Raw genomic sequence first — 12,508 nt, forward strand, 5'->3', positions numbered from 1 at the left:
AGCCCTGCTCGCGAAGTAGTACTTTTTCAAAGTTCGGGAACTTTTGGGGGTGGGACTTGGCCACTGAACATGCCGATTGGTTGACTCCACGCAGCATTTTACTTCAACCAGCATTTTTAAAAGTCTTTTGCGAGGTTGATTCTGCATTCAGTAACTATCAGTCTTGCTCTTTCTGTCCGATGGCGCACGTTGTCTCAGCAACCTCACGGTCAAGTTCTTTATCAGTAATAGCTGATAATAACATTTTAAATCTGTCTTATTGTGGTCTTATTTTAAATCTAGCTTTACGAGCTTTTAGAATGCTTTAGTGTCAGTGCTTGTCTCTTTTCCGCCGTTTTGTTAAATTACCTCTTTAGTAAACCAATATATAACAAGCAAAAGCAGCACTGCTTGCATCTCCTCCATACTTGTTATTGTTGCAGACAGTGTCGCACAAAAATGATTACTGTCCGTCGCTGACTGGGAGGAACAGTCGCACGCAGTTCCACGTCTCTGGACTAATTTGTAGGGCTGTGACCTCCCAGTCGATTAGTCGATTTTTAGTCGATAAGTTCTGGCTCGACCAAAATTCTGATGGGTCGATTTTTTGGACGCGTTCATTACATCAGTTTTGCCGTGTTCATTTAATCAGTTTGGCCGCGTTCATTTCATCAGTTTGGCAGCAGTTTGGCCGCGTTCATTCATCAGGTGGAAAGCACTAATTGCTAATGGGGGTGTTTTCAGAGCACCCCTGTTTCACAAGTAACACTCTGACTTCAGAACACCCCCCTTGTTTTTACTTATTTTGGATTAGCCCAACCCGCTGGAGAAGAGAGAGATTGAAGTACGCTACTTTGCTGAATATGCCTATTATTTATTTAATTGTGAGAGCGTTTTCCTAGTCCGTCCTCTTCTACCATGTCAACAAAGACATCGGCAGTGTGGCAGCATTTTTAAAAAACAGAAAATGGGAAAGAAGTTGAATGCAGATTTTGCAAGCAACAGTTTGCATATCACAGCTCGACGACAAACATGTCATATCACCTAAAACGGTAAGCTAACTCGTCTGCGTTAGGTTGCCCCGTCTGTTTTGAGTTGCCCCGTCGCTTTTATTATTGTGCAAACTGCAAATTCATTTCTAGTATTATTTATTGGATTTGGGCACTTTATTATTTTATTTTTTATTATAGCCTACATATGACAAAAACAATTGTCTAAATTATGTTGCATATTCCTCAAAAGTTCTTGTGATGATATCACTAGTTGACAACATAGTAGCCTACTATATTTTCGGAAATCATAGGCTATGATATTGTGCAGGTGCACGTGATGCAAAGCTGTCAGAGCCGACAGACTCGTGTGTCAGACTCATTTCAGTGCAAAATAATTAGGTCAAATATGATTTAATATACTGCAAATAGCCTACTAGTTATGTTTATTTATAATTAATTTAAGCAGACAACAAGGCTACCAAGTAGGTAGGCTAGGCCTACTGCGCACAGTGCGCAGCTAATTAATTTAAAGTTTTTTGTTGATTTTTAGTCGAAAATTTCAGGACTTCAGTCGACCAAGATTTTCTTTGGTTGATTACAGCCCTACTAATTTGCCTAATCTTCACTGTATTTTAGACCGCAGTGGAAACGCAGACAGTAGCAGGTCTGGAAAAAAAGTTCCTGTAAAAAAAGTTCCTGGTAGAAATTTAGCAAATCCTAAAAGATTCCTCTGATCCTAGGCTAAAATCTGAAGTCTTTGATCGTTAGTTTGACATGTTCAACAGCAGCCGATTAATGACCGCTGCGATCAAATTTGACCTCAGACGAAATTCTGGCAGTGTCAGAAGATTTGCCGCACAATCCTGCAGTGTGACTTCTCCCACGACGACCGTCAAATTATCTTCTTTTTATCCAAGACAAACTATGGCCAAAATATGTGCTAGAGATTTCTTTGTAGCCACCAATTCAATCCCGCGTGTAATGCAGCTCTCTGTCACCTAACGTGTCATTGATTGATGATATAAAACTCCGGACAAGTTTTCTTGCGTGCGTGCGTCCGTTTTTAGCGCGGCTTGATCTTATTCATCCGGTTAAATAACGCTACTCGTTTGAGCTCATACACGGGCCGATCTCGTGACACCGATACACGGCACTGGGAGATCCAGTGAGAGAGTTTGAATTCACCACAGAATTAATAACATCACTTCTGCGAGATCTAGTGGAAGCGTTCAGCGCATTATTCTCCGTTATAATTATAAACCACAGATATCAGATCAAACAGCGCTGACGTGGAGACCAGGAGAAACCATTGAGCCATGAATGAAGTTCAGGTGTTTCAGTCCACAAATCATAAACATTCACCATGGATTTAATGTAGTAACACCACGTGGTATTGTGGAAGAAATAGTTGAATGTTTTTTTTTTTATGTTGTCATTATTCATCTCAGGGTTCGTACAACCTTTTGAGATTGAAATTCAAGCACTTTCACAAGTTTTCAAGTGCTTCACACTTTTTCCAGCTTCAAAGCTCTAAATATCCCATTTTAATGCTATCTTTAATGTGATGATTTGTAAAACTAAAAGTTTAAAGGTGTAGACCACTTTGTGGCAAACAAGCACTTATTTTAAAAAGACATTAAATTACCACTATAACCAGTAGATGGCGGCATAGGAGCATTTATTGACTTATTAGTAGGGGTGTAACGATTCGTTTTAACAACGATTCGATTCGTATCACGATTTGAGGTTGTCGATACGATTCAAGGACGATATTGGTTCATTTAGAACGATACGATCCGAAACGATTCAGTGACTTGAAATCGATTCAGTAACTTTTTAGCCAAAAATTGTGTGACTGAAATAAATATCTGGATACTGCTCAATGCAGGTGAAGTTTCCTAGATTCCTGTTGTTTCTTGTAAGGGAATCAGGTATCAATTAATTATGGATATAAACAAACAAGTAAACAACAATTAATGGCAAATGCATTCAAATTTTATTAAGTGCAACCAACAGTTTAGGTTGAATTAAAAGGAAGTTAACCTTTTCTGCTCTCATTTTCAATTTTCAATACATTTTCAATAAAAGCACAGTAAGTGCAACCAACATTTCAACAGTAGGTTAACCTGCTACTTCTGCTTTTGTTTTCCAACATAAAAATATTACAATATTAGTATAAAAAATAAAGTGCAACTAACTACTCTTCAGGTTTAATTAATAGTAGGTTTACCTGCTACTTTTGCTGTTGTTTTACAACATTAAAATAATACAAATACAATATTAATATCAAAAATAAAGTGCAACCAACATTTCTTCAGGTTGAATAAACTGGCTGAACCTGCTACTACTCTCAGTTTAATAAACAAACAATATTTAACAAAGATAAAATGTAACCAACTACTCTTCAATGACTCTACAGATTTCTTTTTCAAAAATATCAACATGATCTGACCGCAGAACACTTCTCTGTGCGTTCACTATGTCGCCAGCTGTACTAAAACTCGGTCTGCTGGCACACTGGTGCCAGGAATGCACGGGTAACATTTAGCAAGGGTTGAAAGTACAGGTAACACGTTACTAACTTAGCTCTTTCTCCTGGTGGCTTGATAATTTCTCGCACGCTGGCTTCTCTGTCATCCGCCATGCTGTTTTGTTTTCTTAGCGCTGCTGCTGGTGCGTGCGTTGCGATGATGTCACAGATAGGCAGACTTAATCGAGTAACGTTTAACGGCTTTATCATTAAAAGTGTTAAGAAAAAATATCCATATAAAGTCTGACGTGCTTAAATCCAATGCGGTATTTCCCATGATCGATAGATTACCCTTTAAAACGATGTTAGATCGATATATGTCGTCCGGAAGGCCATCTTGCCGAGCACAGATCGATGTAGTTAGATCATAGGAAAATAAATCGATACATCGATGTAGTAGATGAATCGTTACACCCCTACTTATTAGCCATTTCCACTCCCTAATATATGGACAAAAGTAGGAAGTCAAAGGCCCTGTCCACAGGAACACGGGTATTTTATCTATGCGGTTTGGCTGTTCGTCCACACGCAAACACAGTATCCGGTTACTGAAACCGGACTTTTTTGAAAACTCCAGCCAGGGTGAAGATTTTTAGAAACTCCGGTTACAGCATTGTCGTGTAGATGGTGAAACCGGAGATTTCGGCTTGTTAAGTCGAAGTGTGCGCCATTCTCTCCTTTGTTTGACGTCATATTGTGCGCCTTTAACGCTTTTGTTTACATGATTGGAGTCTATGCAATGGCGGATGTAGCTTTTAATAACTCTGCTAACACTGCTCATCACATGTATACAGATACATGCGTAGTTATCTCATTGTATTGCAGAACAGAGGCGCCAGAATGCAATAATACAACATAGTAAGGCAAGTGTGTGAAGCTTTAGTCCACTTGGGCCCTGCCCCTGTGTACAGTTACCTGTCACCGAGTCCAAAGTAAACTTGCAGAAGGAGCCCATGGCATCCCTCAGTGCATTGGTGCCGTGGATGGGACCCATGTGGAAATCAGACAGCCAATCATAGCGCGGTTTGGCGTTTTCATGTGGACAGATTTTTTTTTAAACCGTGCTTGTGTGGACGCAATTGTTTTTTAAAACAGAGGAAAAACTCGTTATAAAAATACCCGTGTACGTGTGGACTAGGCCAAAGTCTAAGGAAAAACAAAACTTTTCTTCAAATTGTGACTAAATAACCCAGAAACCAAGTAAAGAGCTCCTTTAATAGTCACTGAAGCTGTCGGTCAGTTCAGTGTGATACTATAAAAGAACAATGTTAACCTATATTTAATAAGAGCAGAATATCCCTATAATACTGTTGTTAATAAGAGTTAATTTTATCTGCATATCAATTCATAAACCTTTGACTAGTTTATTCACATGCTGAAAAGTTTTGGACCCCAGGTATGTTAACTTGTTTTGAACAATTTCTTTGTCATCTGCAGATTGATTTTAAGTAGGAGGAAAAACATTTTTTAATCGTAAATCGAAATTGTGAAATAAATTAGGGATTTTTTTTTATCACCCAGCCCTACTTCCGTGATTGTATTTTTCCTTCAAATATCAAGTCAAGAGAGTGAACAACGCACATCAAGAAAGTAAAGTTATTTCACTATTTAAGATACGTTTAAGATACGCCGGTGATACGTTTTGGCAGCCTGTCTGGAAAACACATAGCCCCGGGACGTTGGGCTTTGCGAGCCCTCGCACATAGTCTGATCACGAATTGCAATGAACAAAACACCTCAAATAAAGTATTCTCCAGCCTGTTACAGTGTGCTAAGTTATGTTCTGTTAGACACATACACATAATCAATGGATATTAGGGGTGTAACGGTACACGTATTCGTACCGAACAGTTTCAGTACAGGGCTTTCGGTTCGGTGCACGCTAAAACCGAACGGTTTCCGAATGCAATCTATTAATAAAATAAATTTATTTTATTTACAATGAAGATTATCCAATGTTAATTTTAAATTTGATTACTTTTTTTTTTAAATTCAGTTTCTTGAAAACTACTGTTGTTAACCTGAAAAAAATAAAGCAGTCCATTTAACTGGTATCTTTATTATATTGTATTTATTTGTGCTATTGTTATTAATTTGTTTATTTGTTCTCATTTTATTACGGTTTACTTGTCTTTTTAAGTTTCAATTTACCATTTGAAATCAAGCTTCCTTATGCTGCGTGTAGGCTATTGCAACAAAATTACCCCATTGTAAAAAAAATACATTGAGTTAGCAAATATTTGTGAGATAATTGTAATGGTAATTGATCAACGTTTATATATTTATATTACACACACACACACACACACACACACACACACACACACACACACACACACACACACACACACACACACACACACACACACACACACACACACACACACACACACACACACACACACACACACACACACACACACACACACACACACTAAAAAAAAAACTTAAAAGCTTTATCATATAAAATGATCTCTTCAGCAGACATTTTGATTGCACAGACTTTCAATAGATGGACAAAAAAGAAATAATATTTCTATTTGACAGTATATGCAGTCTAATTTTTTTATTCCAATTCTTTAGAATTAATATATAATATTGTATATTATTTAACTGAAACACATTTGGTTGTATTAACAACTACATTAATTATATAAAACACATCTGAATACCTCTTAAGCAAACTAACCCTGGAACATGAGCTGCTCCAGAGCAGGCTATGTTCAGAGAGCTAGTTGCCATGGTTACTTACATACCCTGAAAGTTACCTCTGTTTTTGGAACCGAAAGTTGGGGTTATCCGCTTACTTACTCTTAAACATACCCGGGTATGTCACATAATAACCTGCTTCCTGGAATACCCCCCAGTATCATGACAACACTAACACAAAGTCAATCAGTTTTCAATTATGGTTTTATGGACACTACCATGTTTGATACAGTCGCTATGGTTACCGCTATGCTTAGTTATAATGCGGTGGTGACTTCAGCTGGTTGATCACTCAGCTTAATGATCATATTCAAACAGCTACTTTAATCTCCTGAATGAACACAACATTTCAGGAGTCACACTTGTAAGCAACTGCTGCTGTAAATCCCAAAATGTGACTGAACGCAGCCATAGAAAAACAACTTTTCCTAATTAGGCCTACACTGCATATACCTTATCTTTTGTCATAAATAGTATCATTAGGTAAAAGGTCATAAACAGATGTTACAGTTTAAATCTATTGGTAAATCAACCAAAGCATTAATCGACTATTCATCCAAATAAACAATAGATTATACAGGAAAAATAATAAGTCGATTATATTAAAAATGAAGTGCTAGTCTGTGTATTATGTATTTCAACAAGAAGCAAAGATTAAAAAAAAAAAAACACACAATCTGTTATCTTTGTATGAAAAACAGCAGCTCTTCAAAATCTCCCTTTTTTGTGTTCAACCGAAGAACTAAAAACATGAGCATAGATGATGACAATTTTCATTTCTGTGTGAAGCATTTTTTGACATTGCCCAAGGTATGAGCAGAAAGATCAGCATGCCTGGAATGCCACTTTAATTATGAGTTTTGTTCTGCTCTTCTTGTTATGCAAGACAATACATGAGTTTCAAAAGACAGTTTCAAAGAAACAGGTCTTGCATGTCAAGACTCTGTGTGATGAGCTTTGCGAGACTATTATCAAATTATAATTACGCCCCACAACTTAACTTAAACAAACTTTATACCTTCTACTACATAGTTAGTATTGGTGCACAGAAAAGCATATTCTCAAGGGGCAGCTTTCTATGAATAAGGCCAACTCTACATGCACAAGAAAACGCAGGCACAGTAATTACCAATGCACTTTCACCCAAGACATAATCTGTTCCCAAAACATAACCCCAGCATTTCAATCTCACCATAAGCAGAAAATCCAAGCTTGGATATGCTACAACTGAATGAGGACATTATAATAAGAAACAACAGGAAGTTTAAAAAAAGAAGAAGAAGAAACTCTCCATGTCTGATAGAATAAATTAGTTTCCACTCAAATTTGAAACTAAAAAATGGTTTAAAGGTCCACCACGCCCATCTTCTGTCGTCATTCCTCGTAATTTACAGTGTCAGTGTATTGAACAGCGCTTTCATTCACTGTCAATGACCATAAACATACTTTAGCTTTCAGCTCTCACTAATAACAGAGACCTTAATATCTACATTCATATGACGACTATTTTAATTATCTGAAACGGACACAGAAGTCAAAGAAGTCTCTCCAAAAAAGTTTAAAAGATTGCACACAAAAATAGTCAGGATGACAAATCAGACCATGCACTTTTTCTTTCGTTTGCATTACCGTAACGAGTGTAAACTTGCGTGGGACATTACAGTGTGAAATACTATGCCCTTGACGTATGCCCCTTCATATATTCATCAAGTTTTAATGCAAGCTTTGCGATTAGTTATAGTCATGTATTAAACACCGCCCCTGACGTCTCTATAATGTCTGCTTAAAGAATGTTAACGACATCAAAATAATACGCATTGTTTGACAATGACAGGAGAACAGCGGAATGACAGGACGCCAGCTGACTAGCTACGAGCTAACTATCACCTGACACAAGCCAGTGACCAGAAAGCTGAATACTGAAGTAATGAATACCGATGTCACGTTTATATCTTACTATCATTTCAGTAAGCCAAACGACAAAATCAATAATGAAGACAGTTCATAATTTCACAAAAGATTTCTCTCCACGGGTCACCGTATGAGCGCCGCAGACGAACCACAAACCACTTTTCCCTTACTCAGCATGAATCAGCGAACATTAAATGTTGTTCGGCTCAACGATACAGAGATACAATCTTGCGCAAAGTAGGGCTGCCGCTCTGCTCCTTAACCAGCCTAAAACTACAAAACGATTCCGTACAACGATTTCCTCACAATGCACAATAAGCGTCCTTTTCGTGTTGTGAAACGCGTGATTTGGCTTTATCCAGTAGGCAAAACCAATGTTATTGTCGTTTAAAGTGTCATTCTGACGCATTCGAGATGCAAACAGATGACCGCTCAAACAGTGTTGTCGGCTGGTTAACTCGGACACCATTTTACGCAAGAGTGAAACGCTAGTCCCGGTTTATCACTTCCTCGAAAACTACAGGCAATGTAAATATTTTTGCTTCACAACAACCGCCATAAAACGGTCAAATGCGTGCTTCGCGAATTCAATTCAAAGGCAAATATATCTAGAAAGGGAAAGGGGACGGCAGAAACCTAAATAATAAGAGGTAACGTTAGCGTTAAGCTAGGCTAGTGCACCGTTGTAGCTAAACCGGGGAGGAGGCGCGGCTGATTTGCCTGACTACAGACGCTTGTAATACTTGACAAGACGGCCTAAAAACATCAGCTTTCAATTCAAGTCGTTAATGTGGAGCATTACCAATATGTATAACACATAACATATCGAAACGCAGTTTAACATGGTGAAATAATCTTACCTGCTGTAACCCTACGCAGTGTGCTAAATAGCAGCAGGAGAAGCGATGACTTCTCTCCCGCTGCCGTTCCGAGCTCGAGCTCTGGAGGTCCGCCGCAATAGCGTCACAGATATCAGGCGCGGGGCAAAGTATGTTACGTCCTTAACTCGGGTTAGGACGCAGCTGACGACATTTTGGATCAAGTTGGACCTGCATGATGCATCATATGTCTGCAAACATCATATGACAGTTCCGGTGGAGCCAACATGGCTGTCAGGGAAAGACTTTAAAGGCGATTTCCGACTCCATTTTACTTATCTCCAGGCAACAAGACAGATTACAAATGTGTTGCCATGGCTGATATCCCTCCGCGAGAGCTTGCATCAGAACGACCGAGTTCTTGTCGGTCTATTTACAGTTAAATAATTTTTACTATGAGGTTAGCAGCCCTTTAATAAAGTGTACAGCGTGTCCAACGTTCTGTCAGTTTCTTATAAAAAGCAAATGCTTGCATTCAGTATGGTTTAGAATGCTGATTATAACTTTACGTACAATTAAATTAAGTAAAAATGTAAACAAAAATTATATAATTCTATCGCCCCCTCTTGGATTGCAAACATCTTAACTACAGTCTTAATTTAGTGCTCTACAGTATACAATAACTGCACGTCGTTCGTTGCATTGGTAACTGAAAATAGCAAACGCATAGACTCTCGGTAACGTTACTTGAGTTAATCATAAAAGTGCTGTCTGGAAATATGGCATTTCTAGAGCATTCAGGGGGAGACAAATCCAATTAAAATTGTTTATATTTTTTCTCATATTTTTCCACCACCTTACTCTGTAATAATAAGATCCAAAAAAGTCTCCTCAAGCAGCTTTGTAGCTGTACTGTGCCTTCATTCGTTGGGCTGCAGCCCACCATACGAGCTCCCTCCTCTGCGGAACAAAAGTGGGCGTTTCTAAATTTGTGAGTGTTTTCAAACTGATGGGTGTTATAAACCATGCAATGAAAATTATCCCCTTCACTCGACCCCACCCCCTAAACCCTACCCACACTGTGACATGGGCAAATCAGGTAACGCAGTGAAAAACGCCCTCTGTTTATGTCCTCGCCCACCGATGCAGAGACCTAGGGTGCGTCTCAATCAGCTCCCTGGTTCAGTAGTCAGGGCACTGATCAAGACATAAGTCAAGGGGCTGACTCCCTAATCAGTACTCTGACTACTGAACGCCTAGACTAGATGCACCCCTAGGCTGAATAACTTTTTTTTTAAGGTCTATGGGCTGAATCCGAAATCGCCCCCAAACACTCATTCACTATTCCCTACTTTAGTCCACTAATACAGTTCACTTGAAGGAGTGAATGAAAACAAGTGCGTGAAGTCGGACAACCGTTGTGTGTACTTCGGCTGTACACTCATTGTCGCGGTGCAATGTGGGATTGAATGAGTGCACTCAATAACGTCCACTATGGTTTCGGACCTATTTGAGGGTATGGTATGGGGGGCGATTTCGGATTCAGCCCTATAGGCTACTTGCCCTCCCTCCCTCCCTCCCTGTTATGACACGGACCACGCTAAGGACGACTAGAGCCCCCTAGCGGTGCCTTCAACATTGTGCACCAATGTTATTGTGATCACCTATTTGCTCGGTTGCAGGAAAGTAGACCTATGTAATTTTGCGGGACGATGCGTGACACGTGTATGAGAAATAAATGTAGGGGAGACCGAAGATGGTTGTAACAATTTTGACATTTCTGTCTGCATCTTGGAGTTCTTTTAAGCCAGTGCGTTCAAAATGTGATTTACAAAAAACTCTTTACAAGTGTCAGCTATTAAATTACATAGCTGTTATCTTTGCAGCACAAACTGTGTGATTTCGAAAATGAAATGTTACAATTCACCCCATAGTCCGGGTTAGTTTTAACAGACCCTGGGGTGAGATGTAACATTATTATATCCACCGGCACCGGGGGCCCGGGGTGATTATGTAACATTATGAAATAAGGATTATGACAAAAAAAAGTTTTGAAAGTTTTTTATTCAACACAGGCTTTTTAACATAATTGATTTGTGTGCATGTGTGTCACAAAAAAAATTACGTCCCTCAATTTGTCTTTCTCTTCCAAGACCTATAGGCCAGGGGTGTCCAATCCTGCAGAGTTCAGCTACAACCCCAACTACACACATGGGGCCTGTACCATGATGGTAGTTTAACAAACTCAGGGTTACAGGATTAGTTTCGAGTTGACAAAACCAAACCAATCTATTCAGGCTTTGTTGGTCCCATGATGCTGATCATCAACTTTCTCTGTCAACTCAGGCTTTGATCCTGAGTTTAGGAGTTTAGCTGTGACATCAGCAGTGAACAGCCAATCACAGGCTGTGGATCAGTGAAACTGAGATTCACTTCTCACGGGAGAAGCAGTGTGATTAACTTCACTCATATACATGATTGAAAAATATTAAGAATTTAAACAAATTTACACAGAAGAAAAGAGCTGTCGAGGACAACTTTAAGAAAAATCTTATACGTCAATGCAAGTAAAAGTTATGAAGTTTGTATAGTTGATATATAGAGAGAATTGAACATTTATGCTCACATGTCATTTTTTATAGATTTAGTTATTGAATTTAAAGCTTATTTGTATGACCTTTACTGTATATAGGCTATTTAGTTTAATATTAACAAAATGCCTATTAATGATTGATTTACTCAAATGATACATGTGTAATTGATTAAGGGTATAATAATTACATAAATTGTATTTAAATAATTCCAAATTATTATTATTTTAAATAAGCATTGTTAAAAGCCAGAGGCTTAAGTCTTTAATAGCCATTAGCTAGTGACCTTTAATTTGGGGTAGAAACAGAAGGAGTGTCTTTCCTGCATCAGAGGTGTGTCACTTTGCTCACAGCTGATTGGTCCAATTTCAGTTTGATATCTTTTATCCAGAACATGCCCTGGAGCAGGTTAGCTGTGGAGCGTAAGTTACTATGGAGATGAACACTGCTAAAAGCCAAACCACTTTAATGGTACCTAAAACCCAGGATTGGCACAAACTAAGCTTAAACATATCTGGCTAGCCTGCTAAACCGGCTTCATGGTATAGGCCCCTGAACCAGCTAATCAAGGTCTACTGGGCATACTAACTTCCAGGCAGGTGTGTTTAGGCAAATTACAGCTAAACTCTGCAGGACAGTGACCTCCTCCTGGACCGAGTTTAGACACCCCTGACCTAGGCATACTGAAATAAAAAAAACTAAAAAGTTATAAATACAACAAAAAAATGTACTTGGGGTACGGTGTAACATGCTTCATTTATGTTACAACTAACCCAGAGTCTTGTAGCCATGAGCTCACCTTACAGCTAACAACAAAAACATTAGCACTAACAACTTGCATTAAAAATATATACACAGACGATGAGTTTGATGAGTTTAACTACAAAGGAATCGCCATAACAAACATTGCCATAACCACAGGGCTCAACATTTCTCACATGTGGAATAAGGACTTAATTTAGCATGTGTGAACGAAGC

At 38.7% G+C, this 12,508-nt stretch overlaps 1 protein-coding gene across 1 annotated transcript in view; it reads right to left on the reverse strand.

Annotated features, from left to right (window-relative positions):
• The window catches only part of kiaa0232 (KIAA0232), a 34,179-nt gene extending 24,276 nt beyond the window's left edge, over window positions 1–9,903 (reverse strand). The window contains exon 1 of the mRNA XM_079810618.1: window positions 8,982–9,903. The gene's annotated coding sequence lies outside the window, so the exon portion shown is untranslated. The remainder of the gene's footprint in view (window positions 1–8,981) is intronic.
• Window positions 9,904–12,508: the final 2,605 nt, after the last annotated feature.

Source organism: Gobio gobio (genome assembly GCF_949357685.1).
Source record: "Gobio gobio genome assembly, chromosome: 2".
Classification (NCBI taxonomy): Eukaryota; Metazoa; Chordata; class Actinopteri; order Cypriniformes; family Gobionidae; genus Gobio; species Gobio gobio.